At 43.2% G+C, this 25,726-nt stretch overlaps 1 pseudogene across 1 annotated transcript in view; it reads left to right on the top strand.

The window, feature by feature from the left end:
* Positions 1 to 14,025: 14,025 nt before the first annotated feature.
* Positions 14,026 to 25,726, top strand: part of LOC311127439 — a 43,494-nt pseudogene continuing 31,793 nt past the window's right edge. Inside the window, exons 1-12 of the transcript in view lie at positions 14,026 to 14,070; positions 16,587 to 16,656; positions 16,757 to 17,047; positions 17,149 to 17,239; positions 17,328 to 17,395; positions 17,610 to 17,703; positions 17,881 to 17,996; positions 18,332 to 18,385; positions 18,549 to 18,632; positions 18,754 to 18,872; positions 19,071 to 19,141; positions 19,288 to 19,542. The product of the transcript in view is annotated as an uncharacterized misc_RNA (transcript). The remainder of the gene's footprint in view (positions 14,071 to 16,586; positions 16,657 to 16,756; positions 17,048 to 17,148; positions 17,240 to 17,327; positions 17,396 to 17,609; positions 17,704 to 17,880; positions 17,997 to 18,331; positions 18,386 to 18,548; positions 18,633 to 18,753; positions 18,873 to 19,070; positions 19,142 to 19,287; positions 19,543 to 25,726) is intronic.

Consider the following 25,726-nt stretch of genomic DNA (forward strand, 5'->3'; position numbering starts at 1 on the left):
GTGAGGGATGAATATTGCACTGATCCTGCTAGTAGAGACCTTGAAGAGTAAGAATATGTAAATAAATAGTTAAAATGTAAAAAGGTTAAAAAATATCAAATATTTTGTAAAACTGTGCTCAACCAGGCAGTTGATATGTCCGTAAAAGGTAGACTATTGTGGACTAATAATCTGGTAAATAATTGTTTTATTAAACATTTTATTGAATTGTTGTCAACACACTATTATGCAATATAAATTGGTTAAACTACATTCGCCTTGGTGTCAATTAATCAATATTCAGACTACAGATAATCTATAAAATAATGCTTATAAAAGTAATAGAAAAACTGCACTTTGTCACATATTATCTCAAAATGTAGTCTGAACATGTGGAAAACATGATTGAAGAACATGGATCATTTGAAATTGAAGGACATTGAACTATATACACCATCCGAAAATGCCTTAATTTCAATGTAATTGAATATTCATGTTTGGACCCAAAATAAATGCATAATTTGTTCAAATTTGACATCAGTCCTCATTTAACAATCCTTAACTAGGCCTAACTATAAAAGCTGATGTAAAGTAATTTATGTAATATTGTTGAGATGAGTAAAAATGCTATGCAAATTGCCATTCTAATATGGCATTGTGTCACGTTCGTTGTATAAATGGTCGGACCAAGGTGCAGCGTAGTATGAATACATGTTTAATTTATTAAACAAACACTTGACAAAATAACAAAAGCAACAGAACGTGAAGTTCTAAAGGCTAACAGCAACAAGCCTAAACAGAAACAAGATCCCACAACATAGGTAGGCAAAATGGCTGCCTAAGTATGATCCCCAATCAGAGAGACCAAACTACCTAGAGAATAACAGGGTTCTCAAGGTCAGGGTCATGACAGTACCCCCCTCAAAAGTGCGGATTCCGGCCACAAAAACCTGACTCAATAGGGGAGGGTCCGGGTAGGCATCTAGCCTCGGTGGTGGCTCCGGCTTCGGACGCAGTACACTCCTCTCCTTTCCTGCCTCCCCGTAGCACACCTGGTCCGGTCTGGACCCCGGCGCGATGCCTCCCTCTCAGTCCTCCCACGATGCACCAAGCCCTGTCTGGACCCTTGTGTGGGAGGCCCCGACCCTGGAGAGGGGTTGACGTCTGGCTCCGGCTCAGACCCCGGTGGAGCGGATGGCTCCGGCATGGGGGAAGAGTAGACGACCGGACCCGGACTAGGCACCGGTGAAGCGGACTGCCCCGGCTCTGGTAGGGAGCAGATAACCGGAGCAGTTTGGGCACCGGTGGAGCGGACTTATCTGGCACTGGACTGGAGCCGCTGACCGGAGCTGAACTGTACCCCGGTGGAGCGGACTGTCTGAAACTGGACTGGAGCAGCTGACCGGAGCTGGACTAAGCACAGGTGGAGCGGACTGCTCTGGCACTGGAGTGGAGCAGCTGACCGGAACTGGACTAGGCACCGGTGGAGCGGACTGCTCTGGCACTGGTAGGGAGCAGATAACCGGAGCAGGACTTTACACCGGTGGAGCGGACTGCTCTGGCACTGGAGTGGAGCAGCTGACCGGAACTGGACTTGGCACCGGTGGAGCGGACTGCTCTGGCACTGGTGGAGCAGCCGACCGGAGCTGGACCAGGCACCGGTGGAGCGGACTGCTCTGGCACTGGTGGAGCAGCCGACCGGAGCTGGACCAGGCACCGGTGGAGCGGACTGCTCTGGCACTGGAGTGGAGCAGCTGACCGGAGCTGGCCAGGCACCGGTGGAGCGGACTGCTCTGGTACTGGAACGGGCCGTACCGGGCTGGGGACACGCACCACTGGTCTGGTGCGAGGAGCAGGCACGTGGCGGACCAGGCTGGGGACACGCACCACTGGTTTGGTGCGAGGAGCATGTACGGGGCGTACTGGGTTGGCGACACACACCACTGGTTTAGTGCGAGGAGCAGGCACGGGCGGTACCGAGCTGGCGACACGCACCACTGGTTTGGTGCGAGGAGCAGGTACGGGCCGTACAGGACTGGAGACACGCACCACTGGTTTGGTGCGAGGAGCAAGCACGGCCGTACCGATCTGTGAAGGATCACTGGTGGCACAGTGCATAAAGCCGGCGCATAGCCTGGTGCCTGCACGGTCACATGCTCCTCAAAGCGAGTGCGGGGAGTTGACTCTGCTAAACCTGGCTCCGCCAGCCTCTGCTCTAAGGCCCGAGTTCTCTGCTGCTGGAGGGTTAACTCCTCTCTCAACTCCTCCTGTTGCCTGGCCAGCTCCTCTCTCTGTGCATCCACTGACTCCTTCTCCCTGTGGGCCTCCTGCAGCTCCTCCTTCTGAAGGGAGAGCTCCTGCTCCCTCTTATCTATCAGCCCCCGTAAGGTGGTGGTCTCCTCTCTCAGAGTGCTGAGCTGCAGGTCTTTCAGGGCCTTCTGCTGCTTTGCCCACTACCCCGTGTGCCCCCCAACATTTTTTCTTGGGGCTGCCTCTCGGGCTTCCTTAGTGATCGGGACCTTTCGAGTCGCTGTTTTTTCTCCCTCGCTGTCTCCGTCTTCTCCCAAGGAAGGCGATCCATACCTGCCTGGATCTCCTCCCACGTCCATGATCCTTTTCCATCTAATATCTCCTCCCATGTCCATGATGTCTGCTCCTCCTGTTCACGCTGCTTGGTCCGTTGGTGGTGGGATCTTCTGTCACGTTCGTTGTATAAATGGTCGGACCAAGGTGCAGCGTGGTAAGCGTACATTTTTAATTTATTAAACAAACACTTGACAAAATAACAAAAGCAACAGAACGTGAAGTTCTAAAGGCTAACCGCAACAAGCCTAAACAGAAACAAGATCCCACAACATAGGTAGGCAAAATGGCTGCCTAAGTATGATCCCCAATCAGAGACAACGAATGACAGCTGCCTCTGATTGGGAACCACACCCGGCCAACATAGAAATACAGTGGGGGGAAAAAGTATTTAGTCAGCCACCAATTGTGCAAGTTCTCCCACTTAAAAAGATGAGAGAGGCCTGTAATTTTCATCATAGGTACACGTCAACTATGACAGACAAAATGAGAAAAAAAAAACAGAAAATCACATTGTAGGATTTTTAATGAATTTATTTGCAAATGATGGTGGAAAATAAGTATTTGGTCAATAACAAAAGTTTCTCAATACTTTTTTATATATACCCTTTGTTGGCAATGACACAGGTCAAATGTTTTCTGTAAGTCTTCACAAGGTTTTCACACACTGTTGCTGGTATTTTGGCCCATTCCTCCATGCAGATCTCCTCTAGAGCAGTGATGTTTTGGGGCTGTCGCTGGGCAACACGGACTTTCAACTCCCTCCAAAGATGTTCTATGGGGTTGAGATCTGGAGACTGGCTAGGCCACTCCAGGACCTTGAAATGCTTCTTACGAAGCCACTCCTTCGTTGCCCGGGCGGTGTGTTTGGGATCATTGTCATGCTGAAAGACCCAGCCACGTTTCATCTTCAATGCCCTTGCTGAGGTTTTCACTCAAAATCTCACGATACATGGCCCCATTCATTCTTTCCTTTACACGGATCAGTCGTCCTGGTCCCTTTGCAGAAAAACAGCCCCAAAGCATGATGTTTCCACCCCCATCCTTCACAGTAGGTATGGTGTTCTTCGGATGCAACTCAGCATTCTTTGTCCTCCAAACACGATGAGTTGAGTTTTTACCAAAAAGTTCTATTTTGGTTTCATCTGACCATATGACATTCTCCTAATCCTCTTCTGGATCATCCAAATGCACTCTAGCAAACTTCAGACGGGCATGGACATGTACTGGCTTAAGCAGGGGGACACATCTGGCACTGCAGGATTTGAGTCCCTGGCGGCGTAGTGTGTTACTGATGGTAGGCTTTGTTACTTTGGTCCCAGCTCTCTGCAGGTCATTCACTAGGTCCCCCCATGTGGTTCTGGGATTTTTGCTCACCGTTCTTGTGATCATTTTGACCCCACGGGGTGAGATCTTGCGTGGAGCCCCAGATCGAGGGAGATTATCAGTGGTCTTGTATGTCTTCCATTTCCTAATAATTGCTCCCACAGTTGATTTCTTCAAACCAAGCTGCTTACCTATTGCAGATTCAGTCTTCCCAGCCTGGTGCAGGTCTACCATTTTGTTTCTGGTGTCCTTTGACAGCTCTTTGGTCTTGGCCATAGTGGAGTTTGGAGTGTGACTGTTTGAGGTTGTGGACAGGTGTCTTTTATACTGATAACAAGTTCAAACAGGTGCCATTAATAAAGGTAACGAGTGGAGGACAGAGGAGCCTCTTAAAGAAGAAGTTACAGGTCTGTGAGAGCCAGAAATCTTGCTTGTTTGTAGGTGACCAAATACTTATTTTCCACCATAATTTGCAAATAAATTCATTAAAAATCCTACAATGTGATTTTCTGGATTTTTTCTCTCTCAATTTGTCTGTCATAGTTGACGTGTACCTATGATGAAAATTACAGGCCTCTCTCATCTTTTTAAGTGGGAGAACGTGCACAATTGGTGGCTGACTAAATACTTTTTTCCCCCACTGTATATAACATAGATATGTCAACATTCACACCCTGACCAAACTAACTAGAGAATAACAGGGTTCTCAAGGTCAGGGCGTGACACATTGCTGGCATACCCACATTCAGTTGCCAAACGTTTTCGAACGTTGCAGATAGAAATACCATGAATGGAGCTGTGATTCCTTATTCTACATGTCAGAGAGGCATGTTTGTTCTACATAACATATTTCTATCTGAACGTTCCAAAACATTGCATACTGCTGAATACGTCCCCTCTTTTGACTTGGTAGACCTCTGTAATTTCCAAAATAAACATCAAGTTGAAAAAACTATTGGAAGTTCTTATTTTAGTTCTTAGTAGTAGGAGTTGAAGGTTAAATATTTTTTTCTACGTTTTTCAAGAAGAGAGAGTTAAAGGGTTAAGGAAAGAGAGAGAGAAAGAGAGAGATAGAGGTCGCACTCCCCTGCTCAGACGTTGCATGCATCAACCAATGGTTGTGTGCCACGTCATCGGCTGTGCAGTCAGGCACCAGAGTGGTGGAAAAAGTACAATACTTGAGTAAAAGTAAAGATACCTTGATCGAAAATGACTCAAATAAAAGTGAAAGTCAACGAGTAAAATACTACTTGAGTAAAAGTCTAAAAGTATTAGATTTTAAATATACTTAAGCATCAAAAGTAAATGTAATTGCTCAAATATACTTTAGTATCAAAACTGAAAGTATTAATAATTTAACATTCCCAACATTAAGCAAACCAGACAGCACAATGTTCTTTATTTATTTTTTATGGATAGCCAGGGGCACACTCCAACACTCAGACATCATGTACAAATGAAGCATTTGTGTTTAATGAGTCCGCCAGATCAGAGGCAGTAGGGATGACCAGGGTTGTTCTCTTGATAAGTGTGTGAATTGGACAATTTTCTGCACATTCAAAATGTAACAAGTACTTTTGGTGTGTCAGGGAAAATGTATGGAGTAAAAAGTACATTATTTTTGTTTAGGAATGTAGTGAAGTAAAAGTAGTCAAAAATTGAAATAGTAAAGTAAAGTATACATATACACGTACAAAAGTACTTTTCACCACTATGTGGTTATCTGATGTGTAAAATACCTATCCAGGCGTTGTAAGATCTGGCAGACGTCAGCAGGGTTGGGTAGGTTACTTTCTAAATGTAATCCATTACAGTTACAAGTTACTTATCCAAAATTGTAATCAGTAACACAACTGTTGGATTAGCCAAACTCTGTAAAGTAATTAGATTACTTTCAGTTACTTTTGGAATACTTTCCCCTTAAGAGGCATTAGAAGAAGACAAAAAGGACCCGTCAAACGCATTTGGTGTGTCATACCCTCGTATCGCTAGCAGCATTTTAGCCAAAGACTGTTATATACTAGCGTTTTATAGATGTGCTATAAGATATAAAACACAATTATATAAGGAATTGGCAACTCGTTCTCGTTCTGAGAAATAAGGTAGGCCACTTGATTTCAATATCTGAACCGAAGTGGACAGGCTAACATGCTTTTCAAACAGTTGGAAACAGACAGAAGGGTATGTTCATAACAATTCAACTGTTCAACCTTGTTAACTAGCAAATAGATCCAAGTTGGCTAAACCTGAAATACAAAGATTAGCTGGCTAATCACTAGCACGTGGGCTTGAGAGATTGTTGATGAGACCTGTGTTCATTTTCTATAGCCTAATGCCTGCCTCAAGAAGTTAGTCATTATTAGTGAATGTGCATTATGCATGGTTCTAGTTAAATTTGTAACAAAAAATGTCATTTTCATAGACAGACTTGAAAGCCAGATCAGTGATTATTGCAAAAAAAAGCCTGTTGAACTATTTTAATAAACTGATTGTGGAAGGCTTATATTTAGCCTATGTGTAATTTAACAATCCCGGAATTCATTAGATTATTGCTGACTGTTTGAAATGCAGTGTATTTGACCTTTAATTGTAAAACAATGCTTATTTAGAGAAAACATTTAAAAAATTTAGATATATATTGTGAATCGCCCATAAGTTTAAAAAAATCGAGATATGATTTTTAGGTCATATCGCCCAGCCCTAGGTGGAGCCAGATAGGATGGGACGTTGAGCAAAAGCCACATAGAGATGCAATTAAATTACTGTTGTATTTGAGCTAATCCACCTGGACTCAGGGGTAGACATAACATAGTAAATGTAAATTCGGGACACTATGATACAGTGCCTTCAGAAAGTATTGATACGCCTTGACTTATTCCACATTTTGTTGTGTTAAAGCCTGAATTCAAAATTGATTAAATATTTTTTTCTCACCTATCTACACACAATAACTCCTAATGACAAAGTGAAAACATGTTTTTTAAATTGTTAGCAAATTTATTGAAAATGAAATAAAGAAATATCTCATTTACATAAATATTCACATCCCTGAGTCAATACCTTAGAATCACCTTTAGCAGTGATTACAGCTGTGAGTCTTTTTGGGTAAGTCTCTAAGAGCTTTCCACATCTGGATTGTACAATATTTGCCCATGATCATTTTCAAAATTATTCAAGCTCTGTCAAGTTGGTTGTTGATCATTGCTAGACAACCATTTTCAGGTCTTGTTATAGATTTTCAAGCAGATTTAAGTCAAAACTGTAACTCGGTCACTCAAGAACATTCACCGTCTTCTTGGTAAGTAACTCCAGTGTAGATTTGGCCTTGTGTTTTAGGTTATTGTCCTGCTGAAAGGTGAATTAATCTCCCAATGTCTGGTGGAAAGCAGACTGAAACAGTGTTTCCTCTAGGATTTTGCCTGTGCTTAGCTCCATTCCGTTTATTTTTTATCCTGAAAAACTCCCCAGTCTTAATGATTACAAGCATACCCATAACATGATGCAGCCACCACTATGCTTGAAAATATGGAGAGTCATACTCAGTAATGTGTTGTATTGGATTTGCCCCAAACATAACACTTTGTGTTCAGGAAAAAAAGTTAATTGCTTTGCCACATTCTTTTGCAGTATTACTTGATGCAAAAAGGATACATGTTTTGAAATATTTGTATTCTCTACAGGCTTCATTCTTTTCACTCTGTCAATTAGGTTAGTATTGTGGAGTATCTACAATGTTAGTTAAGTACGCCTGTATCTTTGTAGTGACTGGGTGAATTGATACACCATCCAAAGTGTACAGTAATGCTCAAAGGGATATTCTGCTTTTTTTGTTTTTACCCATTTACCGAACAGTGATGTGTACTCATGGATGCCAAGGGAAGCCAGGCTGTGTTTCATAATTTTCCTTCAATTCGCAAGAGGCTGAATGTATCTCACCGGAGAAAGCATCCAAGCGAGCAAAACAGCGCCCCTCTTTCTCAGTATGTGTAGCCAATCTATCTGATGCTGTCTGGTCAAAAAGAGTATGACATTGTTGTCGCCCGTAGCATTGAATGCAAGGGAAGCCAGCGAGCATTTGGCTTACCCTCATATTTAAAAAATATATGTAGCCAATCAGCGTTGAGCTAAACTGAGTGAGCTCAACTGTGAATGATCCTGCTCACCAAACAAAAGTGTCAAGGGAAGCCAGTTTGGATTTGGCTTAACACCAAACACATCACATCAAAAGCAGAATGTAATTTACAGAAAAAACTGGCCGGCGTGGTTACACGTGGTCTGCGGTTGTGAGCCCGATTGGACGTACTGCCAAATTCTATAAAACGACATTATGGTAGAGAAATGAATATTCAATTCTCTGGTAACAGCTCTGGTGACATTTCTGCAGTCAGCATGCCAATTGCATGCTCCCTCAAAACTTGAGACATCTGTGGCATTGTGCTGTGTGACAAAACTGCACATTTTAGAGTGGCCTTTTATTGTCCCCAGCACAAGGTGCACCTGTGTAATGATCATGCTGTTTAATCAGCTTCTTGATATGCCACACCTGTCAGGTGGATGGATTATCTTGGCGAAGGAGAAATGTTCATTAACAGGGATGTAAACAAATGTGTGCACAAAACAATTCTGGGATCATTTATTTCAGCTCATGAAACATGGGACCAACACTTTACATGTTGCGTTTATATTTTTGTTCAGTTAGCTGGCTAATCATTGCCCATGAAAGGAAGTTAGGCTAGCGAGCAAGCATTTCAGCCATGTAGCCTAGGACAACAAAAACTAAAAGTGTGTACTGTATGACAGAGTCATAGACCGTTTCGGCAACATGAAAGAGAGGAGGATGTCATTGGCGTTTCTCTACAAGTAGGGTGAGTCAACATGTATTCTACTTGAACGCAGTCACACACACACAAATCACCATGGACAGCCACATCATATTTAGCTTATGTTGATTGGACTAAATTGTTTTTGGTGTCTTTTAGTTGTCACTGTATTAAACTAAGCATAGGTGATTTGATGATGTTGAAATGTTGAAGTTGAAATGGTTCTGGAATAGTGGAGGCAGCTCCTGTTTTCTTTTTGACTTAGTGGAAGCTGTAACACAACAAAATGTGGAAAAGGTCAAGGGGTGTGAATACTTTCTGAAGGCACTGTATGTTACGTTCCGGGATACTCCAATTCCTATGGTATGTTACGTTTCGTATAGTATGTATTAATTTGTGGATGTCCATCATCCATTTCGCATGATATGTTACAAATTACAATTAGTATGAAACAATATTTTACAAATTGCAATTTGTACAATATGTTACGACTTACAATTCGTACAATATGTTATGAATGACAAATCGTACAATATGTTATGAATGAGCAAAACGTATGATATATTACGAATTACAATTTGTTGTAGCTAATGTTAGCTAGGTTGCTAACACTAACATTAGCTAGGTACCTAACGTTAGCAAGGCTAGGGGTTAAGGTTAAGGTTAAGGTTAGTGTTAAGGTTAGGGTTAGGGGAATGGTTAGCTTAAAGTTTTTTCTTACATTTTCTGTGATGAGATTCGAACACGCAACCTTTGGGTTGCTAGGCTTTAGTATTATACACCTACCCATCCATGTTACTTTTGGTATGGTTACATAAGATGTAACATATCATACTAATTTGGGAGTGTCGGATTTACATTTACTATGTTACGTCTAGTTTATGAGACCAGGCTGCCAGGGCAGGGGTCTCTCGGGTTCAGACAAGATGCAGGCTCAAAGAGATGTGGTTGGGAGGGGGCAATATGGTAATAGTGAACTTTTACAACCCGTTTAAGAGAGTTGATGGCCCTTGGGAATGTAGAAGGTCAAGATAGGAGACGGTAATGATTTTAATACTCATAGTACGCTCTGGGGAGGGTTACGGACTGATGTAAATGGACAAGTGTTGGAGGAACAGGGGTAGTGATCACTATCCTATCATGTGTACTGTAGGATTGAGGGTGGAAGAATCAGTAGGAAATGATTGAGGAGATGGATAATTGGGAAAGCGGAGTGGGGTCAGTTTCAGGAGCTGTCTCAGGTTGATCTCAATTCAGATATAGAAACAGTGAATGATGGAGTAAGAGGAGCAATAGTAGGGGCTGGAAGGCAGGTGATTCCTATGGGGACGGGGGGGAGAAAGAGTAATGCAGTTCCCTGCTGGACTGGAGTGTAGAGAAACGGTGAAGAGTAGGAACAGGGCTTTCAGAATGTTGAAAAGGTCCCATAATTACCAGCACCTGATTCAGTATAAACAAGCACAAGCAGTAGTAAGGAGGATCATTAGGACAGCTAAGATGGAGTATTGGCGCCGGTTCTGTGGAAACATAGGCAGGACCACTCCTGTGAGAGAGGTATGAGGGATGATTAAGAGGATGAGTGGGGTCGGACAAGATTGGGATCTCTTTGTGCTGAAAAGTGGGGAGATTGTTGCAGTGAGAGATATGGAGAAGGCAGAGATGTTAGCCCAGGCATTTGTCAAGGTTCACAGCTCAAATAATCGGACAGAAGAGGGGCAACGTGGGAGAGAGAGGGTCAGAGGAGAACATCCGGGGTCCTGGATTAGAGAGAGATGGTGGGGGATGCATTGAATGCTCCTTTTACCTTGGCTGAGATGAAGAGAGCATTAGTTAAAGCTGGGGTAACATCTCCTGGGAAGGATGAGATGTGTTACATCATGATGGCTCATCTCAGTGACACTGCAATGGGGAAAGTATTGGGCCTTTACAATAAGGTGTGGCAGGAAGGGTAACTGCCTGGAAGTTGGAAACAGGCTGTAGTGGTGCCGATACGGAAACCAGGGAAAGACCCTACTAGTCCTTCAAGCTATAGGCCTATAGCATTGACATCTCATGTATGTAAACTTATGGAAATTGTGATAACAGAAAGGCTGACTTACTTTTTGGAGAGTAGAGGACTAATGTCACCAGATCAAAGTGGGTTCAGGAAAGGCAGGGGAACGATGGATCCTGTACTGTGCCTTGAGTCAGTCATACGGAAGGCACAGGCAAATAAGGAGGTGGTGGTAGCCGTTTACTTTGATGTAGAGAAGGCTTATGATAAAAAACTAGCCGCAGAAATTTTCGCAACCCCTATTACTAGCCTGTTCAACCTCTCTTTCGTAACGTCTGAGATCCCCAGAGATTGGAAAGCTGCCGCGGTCATCCCCCTCTTCAAAGGGGGTGACACTCTAGATCCAAACTGTTACAGACCTATATCCATCCTGCCCTGCCTTTCGAAAGTTTTTGAAAGCCAAGTTAACAAACAGATCACCGACCATTTCGAATCACACCGTACCTTCTCCGCTATGCAATCCGGTTTCCGAGCTGGTCATGGGTGCACTTCAGCCACGCTCAAGGTCCTAAACAATATTATAACCGCGATCGATAATAGACAGTACTGTGCAGCTGTCTTCATCGACCTGGCCAAGGCTTTCGACTCTGTCAACCACCGCATTCTTATTGGCAGACTAAATAGCCTTGGTTTCTCAAATGACTGCCTCGCCTGGTTCACCAACTACTTCTCAGATAGAGTTCAATGTGTCAAATCAGAGGGCCTGTTGTCTGGACCTATGGCAGTCTCTATGGGGGTGCCACAGGGTTCAATTCTTGGGCCGACTCTTTTCTCTGTGTATATCAATGATGTCGCTCTTGCTGCTGGTGACTCTCGGATCCACCTCTACGCAGACGACACCATTTTGTATACATCTGGCCCTTCATTGGACACTGTGTTAACAAACCTCCAAACGAGCTTCAATGCCATACAACACTCCTTCAGTAGCCTCCAACTGCTCTTAAACACTAGTAAAACTAAATGCATGCTCTTCAATCGAACGCTGCTGGCCCCCGCCCACCTGACTAGAATCACTACTCTCGACGGATCTGACCTAGAGTATGTGGACAACTACAAATACCTAGGTGTCTGGTTAGACTGTAAACTCTCCTTCCAGACTCACATTAAGAATCTCCAATCCAAAGTTAAATCTAGAATCGGCTTCCTATTTCGCAACAAAGCCTCCTTCACTCATGCTGCCAAACATGCCCTCGTAAAACTGACTATCCTACCGATCCTTGACTTCGGCGATGTCATTTACAAAATAGCCTCCAACACTCTACTCAGCAAATTGGATGTAGTCTATCACAGTGCCATCCGTTTTGTCTCCAAAGCCCCATACACTACCCACCACTGTGACCTGTACGCTCTTGTTGGCTGGTCCTCAATACATGTTCGTCGTCAAACCCACTGGCTCCAGGCCATCTATAAATCACTGCTAGGCAAATCCCCGCCTTATCTTAGCTCATTGGTCACCATAGCAGCACCCACCCGTAGTCTGCGCTCCAGCAAGTATATCTCACTGGTCATCCCCAAAGCCAACACCTCCTTTGGCCGCCATTCCTTCCAGTTCTCTGCTGCCAATGAATGGAACGAATTGCAAAAATCTCTGAAGCTGGAGACTCTTATCTCCCTCACTAACTTTAAGCATCAGTTGTCAGAGCACCTTACCGATCACTGCACCTGTACACAGCCCATCTGAAATTAGCCCACCCAACTACTTCATCCCTATATTGTTATTTATTTTGCTCTTTTGCACCCCAGTATCTCTATTTGCACATAATCTCTTGCACATCTAGCATTCCAGTGTTAATACTAATTGTAATTATTTTGCACTATAGCCTATTTATTGCCTTACCTCCATAACTTGCTACATTTGCACACACTGTATATATATTTTATTTTGTATTTTTTGACTTTATGTTTTTTTACCCCATATGTAACTCTGTGTTGTTGTTTTTGTCGCACTGCTTTGCTTTATCTTGGCCAGGTCGCAGTTGTAAATGAGAACTTGTTCTCAACTGGCTTACCTGGTTAAATAAAGGTGAAATAAAATAAAATAAATAGGAAGGCCTACTTATCAAGTTGGATAACATGGGGGTTGGAGGAAAGGTTTTTAACTGGATAAAGGATTTTATTTTTGGTCGATCAATACAAGTGAGGGTGGGGAGCTATTTGTCAGAAAGCTATGAGGTAGATAATGGTACCCCCCAGGGAAGTGTCATTAGTCCTTTGTTGTTCTCCATTATGATTGATGATGTATTCTCCCAGGTGAGAACTGATATTGGGAGGTAATTGTTTGCGGATGATGGAGCGCTGTGGAAGAGAGGGAGAAATATTCCCCATACAGCCAGGAGAGTTCAGGAAGCGATCAGTGAAGTTGAGCAGTGGTCCCTCAGCTGGGGCTTGAACTTTTCAGTTGAGAAAACACAGACTGTGTAATTTTCTAGAAGGAAGATTAGGGAGGAAATATACTTGATGTTGTATGGAAGGAATCTGAAGAGGGTGGGAGGGTTTATGTTCCTGGGGGTCTGGTTTGACTATCGAATGACATGGGCAGAGCATATTAACAGAGTAGTTGTCAAAGGAAAGAAAATATTGAATGTGATTGATTGATTGCTTGTCAGGAATGGAGTGGGGAGCAGATAGAATGGCATTTAAAATGATATATATAGCGCTGCTAATTGGATAATGGAAGTATAGCATATGGATCAGCAGCTCAGACATATTTTAAAAAGCTAGATGTAATCCAGGCCCAAGCCCTAAGAATATGTTGTGGAGCACTCAGGACCTCCCCAGTGGCAGCGATGCAGGTAGAGTTGGGAGAGATGCCTTTAAAGTTAAGAAGACAACAGCTAGCCATGACATATTGGGTAAATCTAGAAGGAGATAAGGTTCACATCCTACAAAAAGGTGCTCCTAGAGTGCTGAAAACATGAACAAAATCTGAATACAAGTTTTGGGTGGATAGGCAATGGCATGGCAATATAGATGGGGTTGTTTGGGAGGGAGTTTAGCCCCTCTGTGGATCTTCCTGCTATCCCACCTTGGTTTCTCCCTCAACCAGTGATAGAACTGGGATTGCTTGAGAGGGTAAGAGATGTTGAGGAAGGAGTGGATTCAGTTGTAAGTGAACATTTAAGAACACAATATTATGCTTTCTTGAATATATTCACAGATGGATCTAAGGACCCTAAAACAGAGAGAACGGGGGCAGCTTTTAGTGTTCCTGAGTTTAAGGTGGCAGTGACGAAAAGAGCAACAGATCATTTATCTGTTTACACAATGGAGTTGTTGGCCATACTATTGGCTGCAGAGTGGGTGGAGGAGGTAAGGCCAGACAGGGTAGTCATCTGCTCTGACTCCTGTGCAGCAATGATGAGCTTAAATTCATGTGTGTCTCAGAGCAGACAGGATGTATTGTATGAGGTTTTGCAGTGCTTGTATAGGGTGAAAAAGATGGGGGTATTCGTGATGTTCCTCTGTGTACCAGCTCATGTGGGAGAAGAGGGGAATGAGGAGGTGGATGCTATCACCAAACAGGCTCTTAAACATCCTAATGTTGAGATGGAATTCTCAATCAGTAAAGCAGATGAACGGTGGTTAAAAACAAATGGCAAGGGTTGTGGAACAGGGAGAGAAAGGGAAGACACCTGTATAAGATCCAGGAAAAGGTGGGGGCAGGGAGGTCCTCAGGCCGAGAGAGAAGGGAGGAAAGTGTAGTCACAAGGCTGAGACTGGGACACACAAGGCTAAATAGTACATTGAAAGTGGTGGGTAAACATCCGACTGGGAGGTGTGATCATTGTAAGGACGAGATGGAGACAGTGGAACATGTTTTATTTCAGCGGCAGAAATATGTGAGGGAAAGGGAGCGATTGTTATTAGATTTGAAGAGTAATGGGGTTGAAGAACTAGGATTACGTGAACTTCAGGGGATGTAGTATTTAATTATGTATTTTGTTTCCTTAGAGACACAAGAATATTGGGTAATATTTAGACCGTCACTGGCTCTGTTCCACATTCCAGTCCAGTTAATGCACCTTAAAGTTGGTTGCCAACCGCCATATAAAATCAGAAGAAGAAGAAGAAGTCTCGCAGACAGTAATAAACAGTCGACGATGATAAGAGACAGAGAGGGACTGGAGTCAGATTATGATTAATATGTTTATCATAGAATTGTTCCTTGTTGGAGCTCGCCCAAGTCAAAAAGATATGAGTAAACACAGTCTGTAGCGGTCATTGACATATTTTGTGAGTAGAATCGTTTGGACGTCATCACTGTTTGCTAAATGACACATTTGCCATAACGTTATAGCTAGCTATCTGTGTTCTGCATCTACACTACATGACCAAAAGTATGTTGAAACCTGCTCGTCGAACATCTCATTCCAAAATCATAGGCATTAATATGCTGCTATAACAGCCTCCACTTTTCTGGGAAGGCTTTCTACTAGACGTTGGAACATTGCTGCGGGGACTTGATTCCATTCAGCCACGAACATTAGTCAGATCGGGCACTGATGTTGGGCGATTAGGCCTGGCTCGCGGTCGACGTTCCAATTCATCCCAAAGGTGTTCAATGGGGTTGAGGTCAGGGCTCTGTGCAGGCCAGTCAAGTTCTTCCACACCGATGTCGACAAACCATTTCTGCATGGACCTTGCTTTGTGCATGGGGGCATTGTCATGCTGAAACAGGAAAGGGCCTTCCCCAAACTGTTGCCACAAAGTTGGAAGCATAGAATCGTCTGTCATTGTATGCTGTAGCGTTAAGATTTCCCTTCACTGGAACTAAGGGGCCTAGCCCGGACCATGAAAAACTGCCCCAGATCATTAATCCTCCTCCACCAAACTTTACAGTTGGCACTGCATTTGGGCAGGTAGCGTTCTCCAGGCATCCGCCAAACCCAGATTCGTCTGTTGGACTGCCAGATGGTGAAGCGTGATTCATCAATCCAGAGAACGTGTTTCCACTGCTCCACAGTCCAATGGCGGCAAGCTTTACACCACTCCATCTGACGCTTGGCATTGCGCATGGTGATCTTAGGCTTGTGTGCGGCTGATCGGCCATGGACACCCATTTCATGAAGCTCCCGACGAACAGTTCTTGTGCTGAAGTTGCTTCCAGAGGCAGTTTGAACTCGGTAGTGAGTGTTGCAATCGAGAACAGACTATTTTTACGTGCTTCAGCACTCGGCAGTTCCGTTCTGTGAGCTTGTGTGGCCTACCACTTTGCGGCTGAGCCGTTGTTGCTCCTAGACGTTTCCACTTCACAATAACAGCAGTTACAGTTGATGGGCAGCTCTAGCAGGGCATAAATTTGACGAACTGACTTGTTGGAAAGGTGGCACTTTGGAAGTCGCTGAGCTATTCCGTAAGGCCATTCTAATGTTTGTCTATGGAGATTGCATGCCTGTGTGCTTGATTTTATACACCTGTCAGCAACGGGTGTGGCTGAAATAGCCAAATCCACTCATTTGAAGGGGTGTCCACATACCTTTATATATATAGTGTAGCTGTTGTGTTCCTATTCTCTGTGGACCCGCTTACTTAGCTCTGACTGCTTGTCAGTTGTACCATGTGATGTAGTCTTGCTAGGTCAGGCTAACATAATCATGTGGGAGATGCCGAGTCTGGCCCCCGAGACTACGTGATGCAACTTCAGGCTTATAAATGATGATATCATGCCACAGAGGAATGATTGCTTCACATCAAATGATAAGAATTATGAATATAAAGGTCAATGTCATAAGCTTTAGAATATGGCTTAAAATACCTTGGGGATACAATTAATGGTTTAAAAAAAGTAAATATATGACTAATATATGATACCCCCCTCTTTTTAGTGGGCTACTGTGCGGATGGAAAGAGGCGCAAAGGAGAATAATCAACATCTTTATAAACCCTATAGCAATGATACGACCTTTTGATGTGCATTTCTCACTTATGGGAATGGCAATGTCTCTGTTGTTGCATTAACTCTCTCTATCCCTCTCCCTCCCTCTCGCTGTCTCAGGTATCATATCTAAAGAGCTGTCCTCACTGGAGCAGGAGCTCCAAGCCAGCGGCACCACTCTGCGTTTGAGATGCCGGACAAAATGTCTTTCTGCCGGCGGGGGGTGGAGATCATTGTGGATGACGAGGTGACCATGCGCTTCTCTGCTCAGGAGCTGGAGTCCTGGAACCTGCTGACCCGCAGCAACTACAACTTCCACCACATCAGCCTGCGGCTCAGCGTGCTCTGGTTAATGGGTCTCCTCATCCGCTACGGCTTCCTAGAAGTCTACAAATTACATTCATTACAATTGTGGTTATTTAGCATGAAATCATCTTTTTGCACATCGCAACGTGTTGTCAACCAAATTGATGTTTGGTGGATTGACTGAAATTCTGTTTTTTGTTCTATACTCTGGCAGCTACTGGTATCTGTCTGCTTGTGGTCTTGACTACCATAGTGGGCTTCTTCCACCAACATAACCTCAGAATACACAAAGTTACAGTACCTCGTACACAAGAAGATTATGTGTGGGTGAAAGGCTTATTGTCATTGTGTTGATCTCCTCAGGTTAAGGACGTACCTCAGTTAGAAGGTTAATCTAATGTGTTGTCGCATCTCTGTCCGATCCCTCACTGCCATCATCACCTACCACAATTGGTACTGTAGACCAACCAATTACTCACTGGCTAGTAGCTATCCACAACATCAGCTCAGACAGCTTTCTGCCTGTTTAGTGACCCACCACCGTAGCCTGTACTGAGCTCAAATCCAGTTTTATGTGAATTAGTGGCACACACTGGTTGTTGGTAGTTTTATGAGAAAGGCAGTTTTGTTAATGTGTCTCATTGTCGTTTCTTTGCTCTGCCCACAGTGAGAACAAACCAAAGAAAGGAGAGATCTGTGTGGCCAATCACACAACTCCCATTGCCATCATCATCCTGGCCAATGATGGCTGCTTTTCTATGGTATGTAAATTCTAGTGTGTAACTGTGAGCATTGTGTGTGTATGTGAGTCCGTCTCTGTTGTGTATGTGTGCAAGTTCGGAACATGTGGGGCATTTGGTTGGCAGATGTATAACCCATTGTTTGCCAAGATGATTAGTTGATCAATGTTGCCACTCAGTCTTCATGTCCTCTCTCAGGTTGGCCAGATCCATGGTGATCTGATTGGGGTTGTCCAGAGAACCATGGTGAAATCCAGCCCCCACATCTGGTTTGTGAGATCCAAAGTCAAAGACTGACACCTTGTGGTCAATAGGTAATACTGCAGGTGGCGTGTTGAGAAACGACTGTATATTTTCCTTCCATTTTTTTTTGTGTCATTTAGCAGACACTCTTATCCAGAGCGACTTATAGTTAGTGAGTGCATACATTTTTTCATACTGGCCCCCCGTGGGAATCGAACCCACAACCCTGGCATTGCAAACGCCATGTTCTACCAACTGAGCTACACAGAGCCATTTCTCATCCTCAGACTGTTGCCTGGGGGCATTAAAAAGCAGAAAATAAATTCTGTCACAATCTTATAACGTGGTGAAAACAGTTATATTATTAGCATGTTATCAACATACATTTCTTTATTATATTTTCCAGGCTTAACAACCATGTTGTAGACAACTAAACACCCCATCATCATCTTCCCAGAGGGTTAGTATGGAAACTTTTCTGATGGATTGAGATTGATTGCTGCTCAAATAGAGATGAGTTAAGACACCTAATGAAGGCTGTAATAATGACTATAAAGATTCACGCTGTGTTGGATCTGTGTGAGTTTGTAATGCCATGGCGTGACAATGTGTTTCCCACTCAGGCACCTGCATCAACAATACCTCAGTGATGATGTTCAAAAAGGGCAGCTTTGAGATCGACTGCACTATACCCTGTGGCCATTAAGGTAGTCTCTCCCTTTCTCTATATCTCTACCACTGCTTTATTGATCATTCTCTCTCAACCACCTAATCCCGATCCCTCGCCCTCTCTCTCCCTTTTACCTCTTTCCTTTGTCTCTGTGACAGTATGACCCTAGGTTTGGCGATGCGTTCTGGAACAACAGTACGTTTGGGATGGTCTGAGGGTGATGAGCAGCTGGGCCGTCGTCTGCAGAGTCTGATACTTGCCACTTATGAGCAGAGAGGTGAGGCCTTCGCTCACATGACCTTACTTTGGGTTTAGCCCAGTAACGAACGTTGCAGTTATTGCTTTTTCTAATGCAGTTATGAACAAGGCTAGACCTAAATCATCATGACAGTTATAAGTCCAAAACTCCATCCTGGTATGGAGGACTACATGTTCACTCTCTGACTGAACCCTCTCTGTGGCTATGTCTGTGTAGGAGGGAGAGGACGTGGTGCAGTTTGCCAACAGAGTCAAAGGAGCCTGGTGGACCTGCTCTGGTGAGTTAAAGTGAAGACACGTCACACACACACAGAGAGATTATGTCTAGCACGATGCCTAGCTGTGTGTTTATCATGTAGTGTACATTTGTGCAAGTGTTCATGTGCCTAGGGTTGTACAAGACAGTGTTTATTTATTTATCTGTCTGATCTAAGGGATGGAGGGCTGACGCGAGGGAAGGTGAAAATCACCAAAGAGGAGCAGCAGAAGCTGTACAGTAAGGTGCTAGTTGGAGACCAGGAGGACCAAGGTGAAGACAGACCACTGGAAGACTGCACTCACAGACCACAGGAAGCTGTAGAAGAGGAGGACCAAAATGAAGACCGACCACTTGAAGATTACACACTCAGACTACTTGAAGACTGTTCTCTGAGACTACAGGAAGACTACACACATAGACCACAAACAGAGCAAGAGGGGGTGTTATGTGAATTATTTAACAAACTATTTCAGTGTCTCTGTGCGTCTCCCAAAATCAAGAAACGGGCAGAGTCCCGGTCTGCATAGTCATCACAATTTCAGAGTCCATCTTTTATACTCATACGTCATACAAAAATCCCTCCTCTCTGTAGGCAGGCTATAGTTTTCCACTTTATAATTGCTCTCCTGACCATCAGTTCACACACACACACACATACACACATACATACACAGACACATGCATACACACACACATGCATTTTCTTATCATAGTCTCTCTCCTCCCTAAATTCCTCAGTTATCTTGGTTTCTCAGTTGCCTGTAGACAGTTCTCCTTGTCCTTTGTGGTCTGGCCTATCTCTTACTCACATTGCTAAATAGTAGCACAATGTCATAATCTTTACTGGTCCTACACTCACACATTACCAGGTAGTAGATTCTAACATATCTCACACAGTTTCAGAGTGTAATAATTAGTCACTACTAAGAAAGTACTAATCATACTTAAAACAAGAACATTTCACAACTATATTTAAGGGTGGAACATTTAGTCATTACTTTTAACCTGTATATAGAATTCATTTCTATATCAATCCACCCTTTGACTAAATTATCCACACTTCAATACACAGAAAATCATTACAATTACTTTTAAACTAGAGATTTATAGTTCTAGGAAAACATCCAGTCTCAAACTATCTGAATCGTCGTCGTCCTCCACCAAGCCTGGTGGGTCATATTCTTCATTCCTTAGGTCGGAGTCCGGGATTGGGCCGTATCTCACCATCTGCTGTGATACTGCATGCTCCAACGCCTTGCTCACCAACCCTCGGACACAGGGAATAAGACAACATCCACAAAGAACAAGTATACCCATAGAAGCTATAGCTGCACCCAGAATAGTTACAACAATAGTTTTCCATTTACCAAACATGTTATCAAACCAACCATTTAGGGAGCTATCAATACCAGAGTTCTCGGCCAGTTCGTTCGCCAGCGTGGTGAGTCCCTGAAAAGCTTTGGTCACGGACCCGTCCGGTGCTGTATTGTTGGGGATGAAAGTACAGCACATAGATCCAAACAGAACACAAACTCCGCCCCGCTCAGCTAAAAGCATTTCGAGAACCAAACTATTCTGCAGGTCATGAGTGAGGTGGCGGATAGTTGGCCTGAGATTCTCTTCACTGCATCCCTTGTCTAATTAACAAACCTTTGTAGATGTAATTAATCCAGTCAACATTTTTATCAATTGTAACCCACCAGAAAAACGTTGTTGTAAACCCTTCTCCAATTTGATCTGTGATTCGCATTACTTTGGTGTCTATAACATTGATAATCTCTGGGGTTCATGGTGAATTGGGGTGCCTTAGTATTATCCTTTTTAAGAGTGGTTATTTTAATATCAGAACAATTAGGTGAGGTTTGGTTTGATCCCAAATCTATCACACAAGAGAACATGGTCTGAGGCATAGGTGCAGTTACAAGGGTTGGCCTACCTGTTGAACAGGCATAACAATTAGTTTGACCCAACGCCCTAGCTGTGTAGTTCATCCACCTTACCCAGAAGTTCTCATTTGAAATTCCTTCTACTTCTCCTTGGTTCATTTCCTGCAAGAGGAAATATTCTACCCTTGGTGGTTTAGTGCTATTTAGGATTCCTTCTGAGGGCCTTCCAAGGGGTATTAGACTATTTGTTGATACCTCTGGTGATAACATTAGATCTACCTGCTGTTCTGTCTCGGGGGTGGAAGATTCATTTCTCTCCTGAAAAATGAACCTCAAACATATATCTGCCCCGAAATCATCAACACAGGCCCAATAGTTCCTTGCTATGTCATCTTGCATAATTTACTTTACCGTTATCACCAGTTCCATTTTACATTTATCATGGGTTTGTTTAATTGCCCATCGGTGTACTGCGTCCATTCCATTCTCATAGTATGTTCCCCAGGTATGTTTAAACACCCTTGCCCAAGGACATGAGCGTTCCCCAGAGCAAATGTATTTACCATACCTTCTAGGACCTAACTTTTTTGTACACGCCCCCTTCTTACCAAAGCCCCCAAAACCTCCTCTCTCTTCATGGGAGAAGTCGAATGGTATCTTGAATCCCCCATCTTGTCCTAAACTGACTTTAACTATTAAAATAATCATTCCCCCAATAGTCTTTCTTGGTTTCAGTATTTCTACGAGATCGAATCAGTGCATCATTTCCCTGTGTAGGTTGACCTGGATTAATCCATAATATGGTTAACATGATGATGCAGCTCAGAGTCCCCCAAAATCCCCAAAACCGCCATCCCAATCCTGTCCCTGACCCACCTGCCTGGTACTTTCCCATACCCACACCTCTATAAACACCCCACAGTGATGAAAGGTCGGGGTAGGGTTTCTTCGTTAACAGAGTTTACCCCCGAACCCTAGTGGTGCAGTTCTTCTCTTTAACTCTGTGTGTTCGACGGTGTTGGTATGTGGGCCTACCTTTTTGCAGTGGGTAACATGGACCCAAGTGGCTCTCTCAGCTATTCTTATAGCGAAGGCAGTTACCAATAGGACTTGGTATGGTCCCTCCCAGCGTGACTACTTTCAATCCTTTTTCCTCAACGATTGGATCCACACCCAGTCTTCAGGTTATATACTATGAATCACCTTCTCCTTTAATTCTCCTGTAGAACACAAATTCTTAGACATACGGTTAATGAACAATTTTCTGCTAGTTTATTCTCTAGTTCTGTGTCGGCCTGTTCTGGTCCTGCCAACTGTGGCATTCTGTAAGGTCTTCCAAACACTTTCTCAAAGGGGGATAACCCATCTTTTTCTGGGGTTACTCTAAATTTCTTCCCTTCACTCCGTGATAACTCTATAAAATCAATTTCCAATTGCTGGAAGGGGTACATAGCCGGAGGATACTCACCCTGAGGTGCCCTTTGTCTGCCCTGGTGATTCTTTTGAGCACAGATAACACATCTTGAACAAATGTTTTTTTATTTTTTATAATTAGTAATCCCATATGCAACAAAGTGTTGTCTAATCTGCTCTACCATCCATCCCTCCGTTGACACATGGCTCTGCCCGTGTGTCAATATTGCAGCATATCTAAACAGTAATTTTCGGGAGAATTGGTAAGCGTTCTTTGACCCATATTCCTTCCTTATTTACTGCGCCTTGCTTCACCCATCTGTGAACTTCCTTAATTGGAGCCCTACTGTAGCTCTCTATAAGTAGATCTCTATCTATCGAAACTTCCTCTTTTGAAAGCTGACTGGGACCAGAGAAGTGTTTTAACCCTGCTGACAACATTTGATAATACCTCAACTTACTTCTATCCCGTAAAAGTAATCCAAGATTAGTACAATTTACTAGCAACAGGTATCCCTCATTCAGGGAAAGCTCTCTCTCTCTTCTGTTATTTTATGGTTCGAATCATATATATTATTACCAAATTATAAATTTCTTCACACTTTTCACAGTACTATAACTTACCCTCAACTTGATAAAATAAACTATCTTAAAGTCCTCCTCTCATGCCTTTAGAATTTACCAGTGTGGATGATCAATTAACACCAGAAAGTCAAAACAGAGTTCAGAGGCAATTGAAATCATTCAACGAACTGTTCCATCCCATAGTATACTAAACATTACCATCATTCTAAATATTTCATAAATGTTACTCACCCCAAGTGTTCATTAAGTCCTCATGACATTTATTCTCATAAGAAATCATGTATACCCTAAACTCAGTCAAAACAGAAAAACTCCATAAAATTCACTGTGTGTGCTCCTTTAAGACTTATCACCTTTGACCTGTTGAAAAAAACCTAAAATCAAAATAACAAGGCTTTATAAACATCATACTAGGTGTGTTGTTTTTTATTTGAAAACCCCAATTAAGACTCATGGGCGGCGCACAATTGGCCCAGCGTCGTCCAGGGTAGGGGAGGGAATGGCCGGCAGGGATGTAGCTCTGTTGATAGAGCAACGGCAGGGTTGTGGGTTCGATTCCCACGGGGGGCCAGTATAAAAAATAAAAAAAATAATGTATTCATATATGTAAGTCGCTCTGGATAAGAGCGTCTGCTAAATGACTAAAATGTAAATGTAAAAAATGTTAAAAAACAACAACCAAAAATAGCCAGGCCCCACTTAATTTGGTAGCTCACTTTTACGACCTAAATACTGCCTAACTCCACTAAACTGCTCCCCATATCCCTGGGCAACATTCCAATTAGATAAGCGAATCTCTTTCTCCTGGAAGAGAAATTATTCATTTAGTTAACCTTCAATTACCATCAGTAATCTAAAGATGGTAAGTACACACAAAACATGATACAGATATCCCCAGTCCTAACTCATCAATAATCGTTTGTATCAATCTAATTCCTCATAACTAATCCATAAAACCACTCAAAATTCCTCGAGTATACAGTGGGGAAAAAGTATTTAGTCAGCCGCCAATTGTGCAAGTTCTCCCACCTAAAAAGATGAGAGAGGCCTGTAATTTTCATCATAGGTACACGTCAACTATGACAGACAAAATGAGAAGAAAAAAATCCAGTAATCACATTGTAGGATTTTTAATGAATTTATTTGCTAATTATGGTGGAAAATAAGTATTTGGTCAATAACAAAAGTTTCTCAATACTTTGTTATATACCCTTTGTTGGCAATGACACAGGTCAAACGTTTTCTGTAAGTCTTCACAAGGTTTTCACACACTGTTGCTGGTATTTTGGCCCATTCCTCCATGCAGATCTCCTCTAGAGCAGTGATGTTTTGGGGCTGTCGCTGGGCAACACGGACTTTCAATTCCCTCCAAAGATGTTCTATGGGGTTGAGATCTGGAGACTGGCCACTCCAGGACCTTGAAATGCTTCTTACAAAGCCACTCCTTCGTTGCCCGGGCGGTGTGTTTGGGATCATTGTCATGCTGAAAGACCCAGCCACGTTTCATCTTCAATGCCCTTGCTGATGGAAGGAGGTTTTCACTCAAAATCTCACGATACATGGCCCCATTCATTCTTTCCTTTACACAGATCAGTCGTCCTGGTCCCTTTGCAGAAAAACAGCCCCAAAGCATGATGTTTCCACCCCCATGCTTCACAGTAGGTATGGTGTTCTTTGGATGCAACTCAGCATTCTTTGTCCTCCAAACACGACGAGTTGAGTTTTTACCAAAAAGTTATATTTTGGTTTCATCTGACCATATGACATTCTCCCAATCCTCTTCTGGATCATCCAAATGCACTCTAGCAAACTTCAGACGGGCCTGGACATGTACTGGCTTAAGCAGGGGGACACGTCTGGCACTGCAGGATTTGAGTCCCTGGCGGCGTAGTGTGTTACTGATGGTAGGCTTTGTTACTTTGGTCCCAGCTCTCTGCAGGTCATTCACTAGGTCCCCCCGTGTGGTTCTGGGATTTTTGCTCACCGTTCTTGTGATCATTTTGACCCCACGGGGTGAGATCTTGCGTGGAGCCCCAGATCGAGGGAGATTATCAGTGGTCTTGTATGTCTTCCATTTCCTAATAATTGCTCCCACAGTTGATTTCTTCAAACCAAGCTGCTTACCTATTGCAGATTCAGTCTTCCCAGCCTGGTGCAGGTCTACAATTTTGTTTCTGCTGTCCTTTGACAGCTCTTTGGTCTTGGCCATAGTGGAGTTTGGAGTGTGACTGTTTGAGGTTGTGGACAGGTGTCTTTTATACTGAGAACAAGTGCAAACAGGTGCCATTAATACAGGTAACGAGTGGAGGACAGAGGAGCCTCTTAAAGAAGAAGTTACAGGTCTGTGAGAGCCAGAAATCTTGCTTGTTTGTAGGTGACCAAATACTTATTTTCCACCATAATTTGCAAATAAATTCATTAAAAATCCTACAATGTGATTTTTTTCCCTCAATTTGTCTGTCATAGTTGACGTGTACTTATGATGAAAATTATAGGCCTCTCTCATATTTTTAAGTGGGAGAACTTGCACAATTGGTGGCTGACTAAATACTTTTTCCCCCACTGTAATTGATTAAAACACACTGTTTTGCAATGAAGGGCTATAATAACTTCAACAGCACTCTCTGGGGTAGCACCATGGTATAGTGGGAGGACAGCTAGTTTCTGTCCTCCACTGGGTACATTGACTTCAATACAAAACCTAGGAGGCTCGTAGGCCTCACACACTTC

The sequence above is a fragment of the Coregonus lavaretus genome (genome assembly GCF_964263955.1).
Source record: "Coregonus lavaretus genome assembly, chromosome: 4".
Classification (NCBI taxonomy): Eukaryota; Metazoa; Chordata; class Actinopteri; order Salmoniformes; family Salmonidae; genus Coregonus; species Coregonus lavaretus.